This window comes from Gymnoscopelus microlampas, assembly GCF_963454915.1.
Source record: "Gymnoscopelus microlampas genome assembly, chromosome: 5".
Taxonomy (NCBI): Eukaryota; Metazoa; Chordata; class Actinopteri; order Myctophiformes; family Myctophidae; genus Gymnoscopelus; species Gymnoscopelus microlampas.
This window is the reverse complement of record NC_139942.1, coordinates 25,714,507-25,735,792: the sequence shown is the minus strand read 5'-3', so window position 1 is coordinate 25,735,792 and position 21,286 is coordinate 25,714,507. Positions and strand designations below refer to the sequence as shown.

General features: G+C 42.1%; 1 protein-coding gene across 1 annotated transcript in view; it reads right to left on the bottom strand.

Moving 5' to 3' along the window:
* b4galt2 (UDP-Gal:betaGlcNAc beta 1,4- galactosyltransferase, polypeptide 2) overlaps window positions 1–21,286 on the bottom strand; it is a gene marked incomplete at both ends in the record, with an annotated part of 177,682 nt that overhangs the window by 138,545 nt on the left and 17,851 nt on the right. The window lies entirely within an intron of this gene.

The window sequence follows — 21,286 nt, the reverse complement described above, 5'->3', positions numbered from 1 at the left end:
CAGGGACCAAACAAAGAGCTCTGTAGGTTCTAAAAAGCTTCATTACTACTACAGTACGTCACATGACCCTGACCAGGGAGTCCCTGTAGGTGTGTGTGTTAATGTCCCACCAGACTTGCTCTTACATACACAGTAAAATCCTCAATGTTCATTTAACTCAGAGAGTGTATGAATGTAACCAAATGGATATACTACAGACTCTCAAAGTTACTCAATTAAGACAGAGGATTTCACTGTGTACAATAATCCTCCTGATACATCTGATCATTTGAAAACAAATATTGAACATAATTATAACCTGACCGAATCTTTTAATCGTATCATTTTTAATTCTCTTTTATTCCTTCTGCTTTTAAATGCCGTCTGTGCCAGTTTAAACACCTCTTTAAGCCTTATGTAAAGCCCTTTGAAAGGGCTTTGTGTATGAAATGTGCGTCACAAATAAACTTGCCCTTTCAACAAGTGTTGCTCCACAACAAAAGCACTTCTTTTCAACTTAAAAAGTGAAATGTTTTCCCAAGACTCTGACAACACTGATAATAGATGACGATACTGTGAGCAATATGAGCCCCTCCTCATCTTATCGTCTAGTCCTTGTTCACACAACACTTACAAGGAGTTTTCTCTGCTCTCACAGAAGGAGAAGACAGCATCTGTGGATTAGACTTAGAAAAAACACCTAGAACAAAATAAAACAGCTGCTGCAGTTCAACATATTCTAGTATCAGTTCATTTAGCAGCTTTACTAAAAATAAATACACTGAAAATGTTACTGCCAGCTACAGATTGGTAATAATATGTTTATTTGTTTTGTTACGGTGCCAATATTAAGCACATGAACCCTTGCACCCCCCCCAAATAAAATAAGACAAGAAATAAGAACAAATTGGTATTGAAAGCCAAAAAAGAATGCAACATGATTTATCTTGTTTGTCAGATTCTGCCAACATAATAATGTATTTAGCTGCACTTGGCCAAGACTCTGTCAATACACAAGAGATAGGGCACAATGAATGAGAGATGCAGGACACGGTGACAAATCACCACCTCAACTTATATGCTGTCCACACCACAAAACAACACTATGGCTACATACTGTACGTGTTGTATAAGATAAGTATCCTAAGTTATTTCCTCTGAAACGATTTCCCCTCCATTTTGATGCATTTTGCAATGGCCAATGACAGCTGTCAGTAAATGTTGGCAGGAAACGTATACACTTGAGGCAAAGATTTAGGATTTAGTTATTTTACATTTCACCACAGCTGACTTTGACAATCAGGTCTGTTTATGGGTAATGACCTATTCAAAATGTGTATGTATGTATGTATGTATGTATGTATGTATGTATGTATGTATGTATGTGTATGTCTTGTTACGGATAAAAAAAAGTTATTGGGGAAAAAATGCCACACACCAATTGCCAAGTGCAACTTCTCAGTTGGCACCAAGCCCGAATAGTGGCCACATTTGGTATTGCAAGCTTGGCACATAAAGGACACTACATGCTTCTAAAGTCTGAATCCCTATAGTGCACATGCGGTGTAGAAACAAATTAAGCAGTGCACCTGCTCTATGACCAAAACGTCATTGGTCAAACCCGGAAGGGAGAGAGTGTACTTCTGGGGGCGGGTGGGGGGGGCATACGTCCTCTAGTTTTTTTTAAAATAGCTCTATGATTGGCACAGATGAAGTGTTGGGTGTACAGTAGGTGTTAGTCTTGGCAACGGCAAGTGGACAAGACAAAGTACACTCAATGGATCCACCAACAGAGGTTCAATGTGAAGGGAGCATTACAGATTTTACCTGTGACCAGTGTGGGAAAAGTACTCAAATGTTTTACTTAAGTAAAAGTATCGATACTGCAATGTAGAAGTACTCAAGTAAAAGACCAGAATAAAAAATATGTACTTGACTAAAAGTATAAACGTATTGGTATCAAAATGTACTTAAAGTACCAAAAGTAAAAGTACTAAAATGTTTGAAAATAGCAGATGTACAAGCTCGCACAAGTTGTGAGCTTGTAGATCGGCTATTTTCAGTTGGAAATACTCCAGTAAAGTAAAAGTACCTCAAAATTGTACTTACTGTAAGTACAGTACTTGAGTAAATGTACTTAATTACTCTACACCACTGCCTGTGAGCAGTGTTGCCAGGTCTTTTTTATATCTGCCAGACCGATATATCGGTCAGGCTCTAGTGCGGATCCCAGATGTATCTGAGACTAAAACTCTACAGACAGCAACATGATGTACTGTACAATACAGGCAAACAGAACAAAGAGCCAAGGACAGCAAAACAATCCTTTAAAAAGGCCCAGCCCATGTCATTGCAGTGTACCAGGAGAAGTCAGTGAGATTTATGTGATGTCACTAGCTGGCCCTTTAAATATAATTACCTCAAGGCTGGTCAGCTGAAGATGAAATTAACGAGCTCTGGCAACGCACACAGCACATGCTCCTCTGTGTGTGTGTGTGTGTGTGTGTGTGTGTGTGTGTGTGTGTGTGTGTGTGTGTGTGTGTGTGTGTGTGTGTGTGTGTGTGCGTGCGTGCGTGCGTGCGTGCGTGCGTGCGTGCGTGCGTGCGTGCGTGCGTGCGTGCGTGCGTGTGCGTTGTTCATGTGGGTCTACTTTGATTGTGATGAAAGGGAAGAGGACTGTTTAACGCAATCTACAGTTTTCTAAAAAACTTAGGTTGCTATATGAGTGTTTTTTATAATTGTAGCGGACCCCCCATCTCAAAATATTTTGTTCCAGGGACCCCCCAGAAGCAAAGATTTGAGTTAAAAATGTGCTTCAAAATAATATATATATATTCACACATTTTCACAATTTTTCAAAAATAGCAGATCTACAAGCTTGTAGATCTGCTATTTTTGAATAGCCAAAGTGTAAAATGCTTTTTTTTAGCTCAAATCTAAACATGACACAGATGCATTCCCGGTTCTTAATGGGTTAAATGCTTCTTCTGTTTCTGTTTCAGTGCTTGGCACTCCACACAGAAAACAGTGGGTTCAAAAAAACTATTAGAAACATTCCTGAAGTTTGTGCTGCACAGAATAGACGGTGACAGTGAGAGATGCAGTACGACCCAACAGTACATCAGCGCGCGCCAGGCAAGAAAAGCTACCGTTGTGACACGTGCCAGCTAGTGGATTCTTCATTTCTTATCCCTAGCTAGGAATCAATAGCTGTAGTGAGGCAGATTCACAGACCTGAATCAGCCTCCCGGTTTGAGATGTTTCACTCTCCAATAAAAAGGTGGTTCATCCAGACCTATGCATAGACAATGCCTGCATCTGAAACCTTACTGTCAAAAATAGCAGATCTGCTACTGTCACTATTTTAATTGTGAAAAACACAAAATAAATAAATACGGAACTATTTTGGGGAGCGCGGTGGCGCAGTCGGTAGCACTGTCGCCTCACCGTCGCCTAAGAAGCGGGCCGCTCACTCCTCATGCGTTGAAGGAAGCATGAGCTCAGTTCGGGGCTCTCCCCAGGCTGGCAGCGGGAGAGTAGCGCCCAGGATTACATGCTTAGGCAATTGGCACTGGGTCAAAAAAATGGGTTGCAAAAATCGTGGGATAAAAATGATAAATAGAATCAGAAAAGTCTAGAAAAGAATGATATTTTTGTTCTATTCTGCAGTGCTTTACCACCGCCACAGGAAAGCGGTCTCCATTTGGTCTGTAAAATCCCTTTTTGTTGTTGTTGTAGAGTTATCTATAGAGTTCTTATGTAAATGATCGTAAGCTGCATGTCCAAAATATTATAGGATCTACACATACCTCTGTTCATCTTGATATTCTGATGGCTTAACCTGTGTCTTCCACTTTACCAAACAGGCAAGCTGTGCTCCATGACTGAATAACAAAGGTTTAGCTTGTATACACCTGGGCAACACATTTGAATGAGAAGAATACCACAGATTGTATTCTCCATGTTTTGCACACCTGTACAGCTTAACTATATTATCCAACTGTCAACTGTTATGCCAGGGTTTTAGTGAGTTAACTGTGTTAACAAAACGTATTAAGCTGTCTCAATTCCAGTCTACGTAAATGCCAGGCTGATCACGCTCCCCCCTTTCGCTGTCTGTGGGCCCGTTCTGCTCCCCATGGCAGACAAAAACAGCCACAACAGCCACCTCCCGCTGCACAGGATATTTCGGTGCTAATTTTAGATTAAACAATGTTCCAGTGTGTCCACGGCGACTGTCAGGCAACTGTTGACGATGATCCTCGCGGAACACAAACACTTTACAATAGATTAATGCATCAAGGCGTGAGGCTCGGCAGGGGAGAAGGGACAGGGTGGAGATTAGAGCCCGACGGATGCCATCATTTTTGGAGAGTCGTAGATCACCAATTACCGATGTCTTACAGTAAACATTAGGATGAGGAAACGGAAAATTTGGATTTAGAAGGCATTTTTCTCAATTGGCCTCAGGTCTAAATGACCAACCAAACAAGTGCAACAAGTGAGCTTGTTAATCTATTTTTGAAAAGATTTAATAGGTAAAAACTCGGGACACGTCAGCTGCATAATCACAGACACCTAGTCGTAAAAAAAAATCAAATAATGTCCAATATATTGGCCATAAGGATGTCATCTCTGTGGGGTGGAAACCTCATACTGTATGTCCAAAACTGCTACTTTTCAGGATTCAAATAAAAAAACCTGCTAATTTTCAGGATTCAAATAAAAAAAATGCAAAAGTAGCAGATCGACAAAGCTCAAAACGTGTCGCTTCGCTTGTGGATTTGCTGCTTTTAATACTATTGTGTGACGCTGTAGTATGATCGAGTAGGGCGTTCATTTATAAAAAAACACAAAAAGTTAGAATATGGAGATAAGGGGTTTCTGCACGACAGCAACGATACAGTATATCAGTCGGGCCCTAATGGAGATTTAGTTGAGTCAGGAACAGGAAGCAGCTGGTCCAGCTGGCTGTGGTTCTGACAGCTGACAGCATCGCAGAGGTTATGATACACACACACTATTACTAAAGGTAGTACAGAGGTAATGCGCGCACGCACGCACACACACACACACACACACACACACACACACACACACACACACACACACACACACACACACACACACACACACACACACACACACACACACACACACACACACACACACACACACACACACACACACACACACACACACACACCTAGGTGCAGATAATTGAAGAAATGATGAAGATGTGTGCGCATACAGCGTCGCTCTTGTTTGACAGAACAAGCCTGTTCTGTGGTGAAACGGCCTCGTTAAGTGCAGGCGTGCGGTTCAGCCAACGGTCAGCCTTAACGCCCACACCAGTCATATCCCTGGACCCTGGCCAGTCGCCTACCTGGGACGACTGCTGTCACACACTCACACATTCATATCACTTGTGAGGACACGCACTCAGACATTTACATCACTTGTGAGGACACGCACTCACATTTATATCACTTGTGAGGACACGCACTCACGCATTTATATTGTGAGGACATACGGTAACTATATTTTGCGCTTGGGGCCAGACGACACACATGATAATGTGAATTCACGGGACCGGGATGGTTTACCAGGCTAGAGAAAAAGTCCAATGTCGTTTTTATTTAGTCACTAAGATTATCTATATTTGAGTGTGTCTGTGGATTTTATAAATACGAACCAATGAAAAGTATATTAACAAGAGCTAGTCTAGCTCTTGTTAATATACTTTGCATTGGTTCGTATTTATGAATTCCACAGACACACTCAAATATAGATAATCTACAAGCATCACGACCCATTCTCAGCTTGAACATCGGCTTGCTACTTTCGTGCGGCGAAGCAGGGTATTAATTGATGAAAAAAACATAAAAAAGTTGAAATATGGAGAGAAAAGGTCTCTGCCCACCAGCGATAACATAAAGTGCGTGCATATAAAAAATATGTACGGGTATATTTCTGACACACATATAAAAGCTTACAGATATGTATAAATAAGCAACCCCCCCAAACTAGGATCTTAAGAAGAGAAATTACATAGGGACTCAGAGCCGCTGATAATAATGCGGTTTCAGCACTACCACTGCCTCATGAAACATCACCGTTCAATTGCACTTTCTGCCCCAGTAGCAAGCAGTCAATGTAAATATCATGGCCGTCGGCTAGGAAAACCTTGCAAGTCCAAAACAGTTCCTTTTTAACCCATTCCAAGACCTCGAACGCATCTGTGTCATTTTTTTATTTGAGCTAAAAGGCATTATTTTACACTTTGGCTATTCAAAAATAGAGCTCGTATATCTGCTTATTTAAGTATAGGGTCTTAATTTACAGAAAATCATAAAAGTTGAAATATGGGAGATGTGAGCTTTCTAGCACGACAGCGGCGAAATGTGCAGTACACGATGAAGCGAGGCAACAGAGAACAGTACAGTCGGTTGCCAGGTGTGATTTTCCGTGATACGTCTTGATGTAAGTCGAGATGTGAGGAAAGAAAATAGGTTTTCCTCGGGGCGATTTAAGACGACTATAAGTCTACAACTGCCAGAAAGGAAGGAGGTCCCAGAGTAATCTTGGCTGAAGGGGTGGTAAATAACTAAATAAATAACTAAATAAAACCCCAGAAAGAAACTTGGAAGTTCACAAGCTCGAGAGACTAAAACTTTTTTTTTACGAAATAGCAACTTTTTAACGTCTGTCTGCCTCTGGGGTAAGTACAGCATAAATGGTAACAAATGGTAAATGGTGCATTTATATAGCACTTTTATCCAAAGCACTTTACATTGATTGTGCCATTCACCCATTCACACACACATTCATACACCGATGGCGGAGGAAACCATGCAAGGCACCAACCTGCTCATCGGGAGCAATTGGGGGTTCAGCGTCTTGCTCAAGAACACTTCGACACTCTGGGGGAGCGCCCCCAGCCCGGGATCGAACTGGGAACCATGCGGTTTCCAGTTCACTCTACCCGGCCACTCTACCCCTGAGCAACTGCCGCCCCACTGCATTGAACTCTCTGTCTCTGAAGGTATGTGTACATGTACATGTGTGTGTCTGGACAGTATGTGTGCGTGCGTGCGTGCGCGTGCACTTGTAAACCATACTTTTAAGGACCAAATTTCCCCAAAATGTATATGGACATAGTGAGGACCATTTTTCTGGTCCTCACTAGGAAAAAAAAATGTTTTATGGCTAACAATGTTATTTACTGTGGGGCTTACAGTTAGGAAATTATTCAGGTTAGGATTAGACATTTAGAGGTTAGGTTTAGGAGTTAGAGTTAGAATGATACCTGATTTATACTTATACAGATGTGCCATTTCAAAACTTCACATGTCCTGCCATGGCCAAGACAGTAAATTTTCAGGGGATTCCCAGGGCAATAAGAGGGACAGAGAAGGGCATTTAAAATGCTGAATTGTTTTGATGATCACTGCTTTTATGATGCTAATTAATTTGAGCAACTGGTCAAGGACCTCTTCAAATCACCTTTCGCCTCATAATGAGTCTGACACCTTCTTCAACACACATTCTTTTGTTCTCATGTATATGGATGTCTGTTGAAGGAAAAACGGGGGGGGTGGAGTGACAACTTCTTTTCAGGGGCAAAACAGTGCATTTTTAAGGCCAGAACAGGGAGGAAAAAATGCAATTTCAGGGCACTTTCAGGGAAAGAACAGTAACGTGTGAAGTTTTGAAGTGGCACATCTGTACTTAAAATACTCTATACTTAGTTGCACTTTTTTTTGGGGGGGGGGGGGGATTTACAGCTATTTTCAATGCTGACCTAAAATTTTGATGTCCTCACACAAGTATAGTAATAGTGTGTGCGTGTGTGCCTGTAGAGATGTGTGTATCTCACCAACATCCCACTCCTCACAGGTAATTGGAGCAGGATGGAGGAGTTCTAATTTAAGCTTTAAAAAAAAACCTGGTTGAAGTTCGCACGCACGCGCACGCGCGCACGCACACGCACACACACACACACACACACACACACACACACACATACACACACACACACACACACACACACACACAATACAGTAACGTGAGACTAAGACGTGGTCAGGTTACGGGATAACGTCCGTTCTTCTCTCTCTGGTCTGAGACCATTGTCTCCTGTATGTCTCCCCTTATTTGTGTGTGTGTGTGTGTGTGTGTGTGTGTGTGTGTGTGTGTGTGTGTGTGTGTGTGTGTGTGTGTGTGTGTGTGTGTGTGTGTGTGTGTGTGTGTGTGTGTGTGTGTGCCTCCGAGCATGCAAGCGTTTGCATATACAGTAATTGCCTCTGCATGCGACAGAGTTGCATGTGTGTAAGTCAGTGAGCAATTGCATTCATGTTGGAGCGTGACCCCCCTACACAGGCTCATGTGTGCACAGTAGTGGAAGAAGTACTTAAGTAAAAGTAGTAATACCTCAATATGAAAAGCAAAAGGCCTGTATACACAATTTCCCTTGAGTAAAAGTACAAAGGTATTGGCATCAAGATGTACTTACAGAAATATTTTTTAATATAGCAGATCTTCAAGCTCACAACACGCCGCGACGCATTGTGAGCTTGTAGATCGGCTATTTTCGAACAGCTAAAGTATAAAATAAGGCTATAGTAGTTAATGCATTTTGTATTAAAAATCTGAAGCTGCAAAGTAACTAAAAGCTGTCAAATAATTGTAGTGGAGTAAAATATTTATATTTGACTCTGAGATGCAGTGAAGCAGAAGAATAAGGTAAAAGTAAAAGTACCTAAAACCTGTACTTCAGTACAGTACTTGAGTACATATACTTAGCGTCTTTCCACCACTGTGTGTCCCCCAGGCCAAGAGTGCAGTCAGTGTGTGTATCACCATGCAGAGGGGCCGTGCATGGTACAATACAGAACGTTCATGTAAGTCTGAGAGTGTACAAATGGATACATTATCACTGAGGATTTTACTGTGTGTCCATTATTGAGGTACACTGCCAAATCCCTGAGTATTAATTGAATTCTGAGAGTACGTAAGGGTCCGTAACGCTCAGGATTTCACAGCGTATAAGCCTCACTCTGAGACTGCAGCGGAGAGAAGAAGTCTTTTGGAGTAGACTATCAAATGACGACGACATAAAATGCATTTTAAACGTTGTTCAAGATGGCTCAGTGATGTTGTCTGCAAGTAATCCCACGCATTTTGTTCTTTTTGTGAGTAAACCAGCTCCGTAATGATCAGGATGGTGACTAATTATTTGCAACTCTGGTTCAGTTCTTGTCCAACTGTGGAAATTGAATAACACGCTGTAAGTAGATAACTGAGGAAAAGGTTGGCAGGACAACAACGTTAACCAATTGAACCCAAGCCTCCATATTTCTGGGGGGGGAACCTTTGCAAAAAAAATAGTCAATCTACTTTCTGAGCTTGTAGAGATTTGATGTAGACGGGAAAGATAGCTGCCAAAATACAGTTGTTACTCAAGTCAGACTAGAGCAGGGGTCTTCAACAGGGGGGAAAAAAAGCTGCCAAAATACAGTTGTTACTCAAGTCAGACTAGAGCAGGGGTCTTCATCAGGGGGTCCGGGACCCCTAGGGGGTCCTCAGAGTTACAACAGGAGGGCCGCCAAATCTTTGTGTGATATGACTCTTTTTTTTTTTGAACCGTAGCATCCCTTTTCTGAGGAGAACTTTAGACTAAAATAGCAGATCTACAAGCTCACAACGCCTCGGATGCGCAAGGCGTTGTGAGCTTGTAGATCGGCTATTTTTGGCAAAGAGGTATGGTGTAAGGGGGAAAAAAGAGCAAACCGAGGGAAAAAAAGAGCAAAGCAGGTAAAAAAAAAATCTGCAACACAATTTTATACAATATAGAGGGGGTCCCTGCTTTATCTCTCTCTCAGCTAGGGGGTCCTTGACCTGAAAAACGTTGAAGACCCCTGGACTAGAGGGTTTAAGTGGTTAAAGGACTATGCAGTACCTGACAGTCAATACATGACAATGTTATTAACAGCTTTGGCCATAAATGTATATATCTACGTACAGTATGTCTATATCTTATCAGTTGCACCAGACCACAGCCATCATGCAACCCGGCTGTATAGCATAGTATTCGGTGTATTTGAACATACATTCATACATTTGTTTTGTACATACATTTAAAATGTACAATATCATCAGAAACCCTTGTATGTCCGAAAATTGTACTTGGAAAAACAAGAACCTGTGTTCCATTGGATCTAATGCTGTTATTATTTAGTTAAGAGCTCTTGTTAATATTGTACTTTTCATTGGTTAAATATTTATAAGACAGACAAGACTTGACCACTTTCACTTCATGAGCGACTTGACGCCCTGCACCGGCTGCTTTAAAGGGAGGACTGCTTTAAAGGTGAGTTGTTTAGCGTTTAATTAGTTGGCATTCAGCATAGCCACTACAAAGCATTAGTGGAACAGCATTATATGGTTAATTAATAATTAGGTCCTAAGAAGGAAATAAAGGACTATGATTAAAGCAAATCCTGTATCTCCTGTCTTTGTACCTCTTGATTGAATATTATTATATCCTATAAACTTTTTTATTGAACCTTAATTTGTCTAAATACTGTACAGGTACATTTGGCCACCTATTTGTGAATGGGGCATATGTTATTTTCAGTTTATGAGAGAGAGAGAGAGAGAGAGAGAGAGAGAGAGAGAGAGAGAGAGAGCGTGCCATGTATTTCTTTAACTGATGCATTATGAATGACAATCATGTCCACTTTAAGCTGCCAGTTCACATCCAGAGGAATCAATATTCATAATTGTTTACCATGTTTCTTGAGTCCTAGCACTTTGCAAGGCAGTTAACGGGCTTGAGGTTGAAGTTAGCTGCTGTACAAGCCTTCCTTGTGCGCAAGCTGTGAATCTACATCACACTGTATAGAGACTAGGCCTGTCCCCGACTAAGGATTTGTTTAGTCAAATCCAATTGGCGACTAATTGCCAATAGTCGACTGGCAGTCGACTAATGCAAAAATAGGGGCCAAAATACATTTTATTTCAAAGGGTCAAGTCTACACAGTTTGTTTTGTGTCTCCAGCAGAGTTTCTAGTGTCTCTATCTCTCTCTGGAAGAGGTTGCACATGAACTCTGCAGCCGCACTGAGGCGCTTCAACACAAACAATATCAATACAAAGACGAGGAATAAGAAGAATAAAGTGGAAGTTACGTGTGGTTGCAGGTGTAGACTTGGCCAAAAAACAATTTAAAACATTTTTGGCCCTAAAAAAAAAAAGAGACACGCAGTTGACTCCGACCCCCCGCGACTAACCAGTCGACTAGTCGACTTAGTCGAGGTCCTAATAGAGACATAGTGAATCTACATCACACTGTATAGAGACATAGTGAATCTACATCACACTGTATAGAGACATAGTGAATCTACATCACACTGTATAGAGACATGGTGAATCTACATCACACTGTATAGAGACAGTGGTGAACATGGGGCTGCAGCAGAATATTGATGCACATAATCACCCCATGCTGGTCCACGGTCCACCCCATGCTGGTGATCATTAATATAAATAGGGTATCCCCTCAGCTCACTCAGTGTGTGTGTGTGTGTGTGTGTGTGTGTGTGTGTGTGTGTGTGTGTGTGTGTGTGTGTGTGTGTGTGTGTGCATGTGTTTTTGCGTGCGTGTGTGCGTCAGTCCTCCTGACCCTCTAAATGGTCCTATTCATTCCAGAGGATGTGTCTTCTTCACACACATAGCTGCATACTAAACCGTTCCTTCCATTAGCCCGCCATCAACTTCCTTATCCCTTTCTTGTTTTTATCTCTCATCTTTGAATTCTCCCTCTTTTCTCTCCCCTTTCACTCCTCTTCTTACTCTCCGCCATCAACGGTACCCCTCCCCCCCCAACACCTCCCCTTTAATCAAATGAACCCTAGCGTCACTTGGAATGTCCAAAGAAGCAATGTCGAATGTTCGATAAAAAATAGCATATCTTAGATATATAGGTATGATATCTATAAGCTCTAAAACGCACCGTGTTGCGAAGGGTTTTGACAAAGTAAACATGGTATTTTTGCGAGCTTGTAATCAAAAATAAAAAAGAGATTTGGTATAGAGGGAAAAAGGCAGGGGGCCAAGTACAGACCCCTGGGGGACCCAAGTCGACAAAGTATATCGTTTCTGGGTACAAACCTTACATCTCCATGTTTGAACTTTTTATGTTTTTTCCTAAATGAATGCCGTTTTTCATCATACAAGAGTGTCACACTAAAGTGGTGAAAATAGCAACATCTACAAGCTCACGACACGTTGCAATGCGACGCACTGTGAGCTTATAACTCGGCTATTTTCACTATTTAAAAATGTTTGTTTTTTTAAATAATAAAAAAGGAATGGTTTTGGGCGCACAATCGGTTCCCACTCGACAGCTACACTACATATTCTGTATATAGTAGGGTTTAAAGTTGTTCATCCTAGGGTGATATTTACCCATTGATACCTGGAACGCATCTGTGTCACTTTAGATGTCTTTGGCTATTCAAAAATAGCAGATATACAAGCTCATAGCGCGGCACCGAGTGCCGCGCTATGAGCTTGCAGATCTGCTATTTTTGAAAAATCTTGAAAACATTTTTTTTTTATTTTTTTCCAAAAACTGTTATGATTTAGATTTTCTTTAAAGAATGGCCTCAGGTCTTAATGGGTTCATGCTGCGTGTTATTATTATTAGTCAGCGCTCCCTTGTTCTTGAGCGTTGGGTATTGTGTGAAGGAGCAGCGTAAGAAGGCACAGACATGTGAGGCTTTACACAGAAGATTACTGAAGCATGGGATGTAAATAAATTGGGTCAGTTGCTGAGGAGCCCGAGCTTTGGATACGCATGGTACAGTAGAGCCCTCTCAGGGGAGCAGACAAAGTGCTGCAGCCAGAGCCAGGTCCTTGGAGATGGACAAGGCGGAGCAGCAAGCAAAGGGGTGATGGATGGTGATGGAAGAAATGAGTGCACTCCCTCAATCGCAGCGGTGTAAAGTAACTGAGTACATTCACTCAAGTAATGTACTTAACTTTTACTTTACTGGAGTATTTCCAATTTGTATTTTGTCTATACTTTTACTTCTACTCCACTACATCTCAGAGGCAAATATTGTACTTTTACTCCACTACAATGATTTGAAAGCTTTAGTTACAAGTTACTTTGCAGGTATAAATTATTACATTATAAAACATATATTAACCACTTTAGCCCTATTTTATACCTTGGCTATTTGAAAATAGCCGATCTACAAGCTCACAACGCGTCGCATCGCAACAATTCAATTCTGGAACGCATACTGTGTCATTTTAGATCTTCAGCTATAACCATTATACTTTGGGTTATTCAAAAATAGCAGATATACAAGCTCATGCCGTGCCATGAGCTGGGGGTCCCCGGAGGGGTCCCCGGAGCCCACTTTGAGAACCAACGACATAAGGAATAAGTATAGCACAGGCATTTCCTCTGAACCAAGAATCCTTTCAATGGTTCCTTTTCCTGTTGCTACAGTAGCAGCAGGAGATATTCAATTCCAGCCATTCTAATTCCAAATAAAGTCCTTATTCATAAGTCCGCTGGTGCATCCAAACTTGTAATAATCCATTTAACTAATCCACAGCTAATCTCTCATAATGTTAATCCATCGGACATGATGCTCCATTGGAGTCGTACGTAAACACTTCTAACTGTTCTCTGGAATGCTGTAATTGAAAGCTGCCCGCAGCAACGTGTGCGCGCGCGCGTGCATGTGCATGTGTCCCCATGGAATTTATTGAATTTATGGACATTTTTTAGTTTTTGTCTCATTTCTAAGCCAATAATTTGATGAGCGGTGGCGGTTCCGGTAGGAGACGCAAAGAGTCTCCTTTGTGTCTCCTACTGGAACCGCTGGCTACCGGTCCGCTGGTCATCAAATTATTGGCTGAGGAATGCGACAAAAACACAATATCCATGATTTCAAGTCTCCATGGGGTGACTAATCACATTTTGGTTGACTATCCCTTCAAGGCTGTCAAGATGATGACATTTCACTTGTCGAATAATTGTCATACAAAAATTGCGATTAAGGATATAATTGTGTTTTTGGCATTAAACATTGGAACCTAAATAAAAAATCAATTTATTTTAGGCTTCGGAAACAAAAATTCCACTGGGCAGATATGAAAAATAAATATAAACAATAATATATATACAATCGCATGGCAACGTGTTGTGAGCTATTTCCGCTTTTTAAATGTTTGAAAATGTATCAAACTTTTTCTAAATGGAAAGATAAAAAAAAAAATTGCAGTTAGGCAATTATGTAATAATTGTGACAGCCCCAGCTAGGCTGCCCAAATGACAATATTAACGTTTGGGTTGAAAAGGTCAAATCTCAGGGTCACAGTCAAGGTTAGTCCCTTGGTGGGACTGACCCGAAACGATTATTAACAACAAGTCAAGTTACAACAAGTCACGTTACAACCCAGAAACGAAGAACCCAAGAGATGCTGACATGTATACAAAGTACAGCTAACAAAACTCATGGAGAGAAAATGCAAATCTTTTCTCTGTCAAGACGTCTAGACAGGCTAAAGTGGGAACATAACACTGCACCCACACACTGTGGATTGGACATACATCACACTCTGGCCTATAGATAGAAATATCAATGACACCAGAGCAGACATTCACAGTTATGTAACCAACGCACCATATGGTCTAGCCAGAACAAAAAATCACTACCAGAGCAAAACCCAGAGGCTACATTCTACAAGCTAAGCACTGCTTCTAATGCAGAAACGTGTTAGCAGCTATCACAGATCAAAGGTTTTTATGATGTATATGTATGAAATACAGTCGTGGAAGAAGTAGATTATTTATAAATTATTACATAACACATTCATTGCCGGTTATTAATTAATTAATTCATCCGCCACTGCCAGCGGTTTTACAAAATGTTGACGATCCACAGAATTTATTTTCCACGCGGATGTAAACAAACGATGTCTCTGTGGAAAGACGAGTTTCTCTTCTTTCAACCGGAAAACAAACATTGTAACCGCAATCATCCGTTCTGTAGTTAACGGCATGTCTCTCCAGCTCTTTATTAAACAGAAAATGCATTTTCAGTGCTCTCTCCTGATTGGCTTACATGTTGTCACCTACCTGAAAATGTACTATATTCTGTTTACTAAAGAGCTGGAGAGAACCTTGTGACCGAACAAACGCTTTGTAGCAATGATTACTATCAGAATATAGTACTTTAACCTTTTTAACAAAAAATAAGAAATACCAAAAAATATCACTTACCCTTCCTTTAATAACTAATAATGTAATTTTCAAACATATATAAAGTGACTTTGAGCACTATATAAATTCCAGGTATTATTGACGGGGGAGACACCAAACTTCGTTTCGGTCTGAAGCTGAAAAGTTTGGCCAGCCCAGCTCTATGGTAATAAATAGCACACGGAGAGCGTAGAGGGATCCAGTTAAGTGTCATGACGTGAGTGATAACATTTGCTCTGACTCTCCAACCCCTTCTCCTTTCTTCTGTCAGTCTGTCTGATTAAAATGATTCAAACTTCACCTTACCAAACAGTGAGGCCTACGGTAGAGTGAGTGAGATGCACAGGCTGCATTGTGTGTGTGTGTGTGTGTGTGTGTGTGTGTGTGTGTGTGTGTGTGTGTGTGTGTGTGTGTGTGTGTGTGTGTGTGTGTGTGTGTGTGTGTGTGTGTGTGTGTGTGTGTGTGTGTGTGTGTATAATGCAAGCGTATGTGCTTTCTTGCATGCATGCAAATACGGTATACAGTACATCATCCCAAATAGCGTGTATGGATGCAACTGTAATCAGATTATAGTTCTTGCCACAGGCTTTGCATGGCAGATTCTGTCATGCAAAGCCTGTGGCAAGAAGACTCTGGATGGCTTTTCCAACTACTGAACAATACAGACACACGCAAGCAACACAGTGGAATTACAGTATATCGGAGAATTATAATAAAGCAATAAGTCACTAGAGGTTGCAGAGCAACTTCCTGACGGGTGTTACGTGTGTGGGTTAGACATCAACAAACACGGAGAAACAAAACTTAACTGTTAGCTCAATCTCATTGTAACTAAGATATTCGAAAGAAATTCACAATGTTTTAAAGCGGATTTAGCTACCACGTCTGTGAACGTCCCGTGTAAACTGCTAGCCTAGCTACTTAGCCTTGCAGCCAAGAATCCAGCGCAGTTGGCTTGCGAGGGATGGGGAGCGCTTGTTTTCTGTACAAGCCCCGCCCGAAGCCCCTCAGTCACTCGTCATTCTACACGGGGCTTAGAAGCCCCGCGCTCCCCTTCAGCTACAGATACACTGGATCACTGTAGAAACAAATAACGCACTTATGATTGATATAAGCTGATCTAAGGAGTAGATTACGGTGTCTTTTATCACGTCTACTAAACTGAAACCAGAATCAAGGATTGGGACTATCCGTTTTAGAATAGGATTTTGGCTTTAATAGGAATAGGATTTTGGCTTTAAAACATAACGCGTCGGCTGCGAAGGGACGGGGTAATGAATACCTCAGTTCGCCAATGGCTGATTGATAGGGCATGCCATTTTTGTCTTCCAAAATTCCAACTGTTAATGACCTAATTAATAAAGTCTCCCACAGCCCTCCCACCTGCCCATGTATGACTGTAGAACTGCAGGCAGACAGTGAGAAGATCGATGGTGATAATTAGGTTGGTTTTAACCGTTCCCTTTGTGATGAGTGCATTTCAATGTATAAATCACACTGCCTTCTCATGACGGGCACGGTTTAGAGCACTGCTTCTCAATCCTTTTTCATCATGTCAAGGACCACCACATTCAAATGTATTCTGAACATATTTTTTTGCCAGGGACCATACAAGATTTGTGTTGTTAAATGTTTAAAAAATATTTTAAATTGTTATTATTTTTTTTCTTTGAAAATAGCAGACACATTGCAACGCATTGTGAGCTTGTACTGTAGATTGGCTATTTTCAAATAGCCGATGTCTATAGTGCGTGCCAAAAATCCTGAAGGGGGTGTCAACAAGTGTCATTTGGTAGCGGCGGACATCTTTGTGGGGTATAAACAGGTTGACTTAACATTGCCCCCAACCAGTATGTCTGCAGCTGCTATGCCAAGCCCTCCCGTGGTGACGACACGTTGGCAAGCACTATAGGGTTAAAGTGCTTAAACTGATTTTGATGTTACATTTACACATTTTGCTGGGGACTCCCTAGAACACCCTCAAGGACCCCTAGAGGTCCCCGGACCCCACTTTGAGAACCACTGGGATCCGTTGTGGTGTTCAGCAACAATATCGCTTCAAGCAAACTAGCAAACTTGACATACTGTTTTAGCAGTAGTGATCCCATTCACACAACACCACTTACAGTATATAATTATACTCATCGGTTATGTTGGTTCCGTGGTCTACAATGTGGTGTTGATGAGGGCTGCATTTTATTAACCACACCCCAGCATCCATATCCTGGGCCAAAATATATATATAATACTTTTTTTGCTTACTTACTGGTGTAGTTCATATCCCTTTTCATTGTGCTTTTCATGTTGATGTTGCTTTCCAGTCAGCTGCTATTTTGTTTTGGGTTTCCTGTCATTCTTCTGTCATTGTCAAACGCTGTCCTTCACTACAGAGTTTGGTCTTTTCGCTTTGTTGTTGTTGTGATTGAACAATTCTGTTTTCTTTTTTCTCGTCTCAATCCTCCACGTCTCACCTCGGAAATAGAATTTCCATATATTACAGCTACTTTACAATTCAATCCCGTTCTCATGATTCTGAGATAGCTCACAGTAGCTTTAGTTTGAACAGGTTTGGGGTTTAACCCAGATGGTTGTCAGCAAATCCCTTTGATTTACTGTCACATTGTTTACTGCACACACACACGCACGCACACACGCACACAAACACACGCTCGCACACGCACATAATGTATCCTCACAATCACATTACAGCATTCTTACCGTATGCAATCACACAGGCTTGCACATACTCACAAACATGCATTACTGCGCACACCGCACACACACGGGCGCGCATACACACACGCGCGCACGCGTGCACGCTCAATGAGAGACATTCACCGCATTCCCTCTGCATACATACAATATGGACGATAAATCTTCAGCACAGGTTGACCTATAGGCTGCTGCTCCTCTTATACAAGCCGTATTGAAAGCATCCTCCTCAAAGTGTGTGTTTTATCTGAGACAATGCATCCGCTGATTCCCACACTAAAGATATGTGGACAGATCTATACAGCCTGGCTTTGTTTCCACTCAAACCCAATTCTCTATCGGATTCCTCTCCTCCTCTCCCCCCGTTATCTATTTGTTTGTGTGCACAGGGGTGTGTGTGTGTGTGTGTGTGTGTGTGTGTGTGTGTGTGTGTGTGTGTGTGTGTGTGTGTGTGTGTGTGTGTGTGTGTGTGTGTGTGTGTGTGTGTGTGTGTGTGTGTGTGTGTACAACAAGGGAGTGAGAGGGAGAAAATGAGACAGGGATGGAGAGGCGGAAAACGTTGCTTTCGGGCAAAACCCTTCTTTTTCTTCTTTTTTTTCTTCACTTTTTATGTTTTTTTCCCCGTAAACTAATGCCCTATGTTGTCATACTATAGTGTGGCAAAAACAGCTCAAAACAAGCTCATATCGTGTCGCGATGCGACGCATTTTGAGCTTGTCGATCGGCTATTTTTGCTACTTCTGAATTTGAACCCTGAAAAGTAAAAGTTTCGGACATAATGAGGTTTATACCCAACAGCAACAAAAAAGCAGAGACAGAAGACAGAGAGAGGAGGGGATGTTGAGGGGGAAAAAAAGATGGTGGGGTGGAGAAAGAGCAGAAAGAGTGAGAGAGAGAAAAGCATCCAGTGTTCTCTCTATGAAGGCGATGTGAACGCTGTTGTTTTTGTCGTTCATCATTTGGAGAGCTCACTCTTCCCCTCGTTACGGAGCGCTACAGCTTAATAGTTGGCCCCGGAACAGATGAACCGAGATGAGAGGAGGCAATTTACTACAGCTGCAAGGACCAGGCCACATGCACGCTAAAACAATATAGTAGTGTACGAGCTGTGTGTGTGTGTGTGTGTGTGTGTGTGTGTGTGTGTGTGTGTGTGTGTGTGTGTGTGTGTGTGTGTTTAGGGATCAGAGGATCCCTAAACAATAGTACTGTTTACATGTACAGATATACGCAAACACAAACACACACAAGGGCACAAATACAAGCATTCAAACACACACGCGCACGCACACGCACACACACACACACACACACACACACACACACACACACACACACACACACACACACACACACACACACACACACACACACACACACACACACAGCACACGCATGCACACAATTACAATAAACATAAAAAAGGAAATAAATTAGATCCACACTCTGCTCGGCAATCTCCAGCCATCTCATCAGCCCTGCAGCATATGGTGTCGTTGGATAAGGGTTCTAGTTAAACCACTTAAATCGTTGTCGGGCAGAAACCTCTGATCTCTGTTTGTGTCTTTTTTTGTAAATCAACGCCCTACTTGATCATATTACAGCGTCACACAAAAGCATCAAAAGTAGCAGATCCACAAGCTCAAAACGCGGCGCGAAGCGACGCGTTTTGAGCTTGTAGATCTGCTACTTTTGATATTTTCGAATTTGTATTGTGAAAAGTAACAGTTTTGGACATATGAGGTTTCCACCCGACAGAGACGATGCTATATAATTGACCGGGATCCCCCAGGGCTCCATACTGGGTCTGCTAGTGTTTCCTTCTACAACAGATCTCTACACCAAATCTCAAGCTCACACAATGCAACGTTTTGAGCTTGTAGATCAGCAATTTTTCAGCGAAGGTTTGACCTACGGTATCTAGTCAATTGGACGGGTAAACAGACGCGAGCGGAGAACAGCCAGGTTGGTTACCATGTGTTCCGTCTTCAAAGATCACACCGCTGGTCCGCTGCTGATCTCAACCTGGCAACACCACAGGTGAGGCTGTTTTTTATTCGACTGACTGACTTCACGGACCAGTCATTGGAAGTGCTGCTCACATGTGTACGCAGAAGACGCTGCATCCATGACTAAGCATATCATGTACGATCTGGGTCATTTTTTAGGTTTCTTTGGGCTATTCAAAAATAGCAGATCTACAAGCTCGCAGCGCAGCACCGAGTGCCGCGCTACGAGCTTGTAGATTTGCTATTTTTTGAAAAAGAAATTTAAACTTGAGCAAATCTTTGAATACTGTACATATCTGCTGCTATACTCTCCCACCTTTATGTCTTACCTCGGGTACTTACTGCACCGGATAGATATACGGTACTATGGGTAAATATGTAGATCATTTGTTTCGTTTAATATTGATCTCTCTCCCCCTCTTCCCCCTTGCCCCATCTTCTTCTTCCCTTCTCTTATGGAAATAACAAAAAAAAACTATGGAGCTTGCATTTTACCCGCTGTTCTACACCTGTAAACCTGCGATGTGGCAAAAAAGTTAGAATTCGGATTCTGACCGGTCAGCACTGTCGACGAATCTCTCGCATCAGCCAAGTAAAACCCTGCCAATCAAACCGTGCACTGTATAATCCACAGAGAGGCGCTGGCATCCAAGCGCGAGCGAGCACAGTGTTTTTCAATGACTCGGTCAAAGTGATCAATTTCATTTCAATCGTGTCCGCTCTTATTGGGAGGTTGTTTCACACACGCTGTGCGATGAAGCAGGCAATGAACACCGACAGTTTACTGTTACACACAGACGTGTATCTGGTTATACCAAGGGGGATTAGGCACTTCAGAGACTATTTGAATTACGAGAGCAGGTCCGTGATGTTCTGTCTGAACACACACACACATCTCTTTTGCTGTCAAGCTGCAGGAGCCACGACTGGCTGGCTGGCCCACTTGGCTTACCTGGGCGATGAGTTAAGCCAGCTGAATGAGTTGAATGGGAGCTTCTGCAAGGTGACAATAAAACTGTCACAGAGATGGGGACACCCGGGTGGCATTGGGTTAAAGTTCCTGTCTGCCACTGTGGAGACCGAGGTTCCTACAGTATACACCCTGTTATTTATCTGCAGCAAAGGTATTTCTTTTCTCCCCCAATTTTAGTCATTGCCAATTCCCCCCCCATGTCTATCCCTGTCACTACTGCAGTATACCAACCCCTACTTGTTGGTCTGGGCCGGGGGTGTGAACAACATGTCTCCTCTGATACACAAGGAGTCGCCAACCGTTGCTTTTCATCTGACAACCTGTCAGAGTC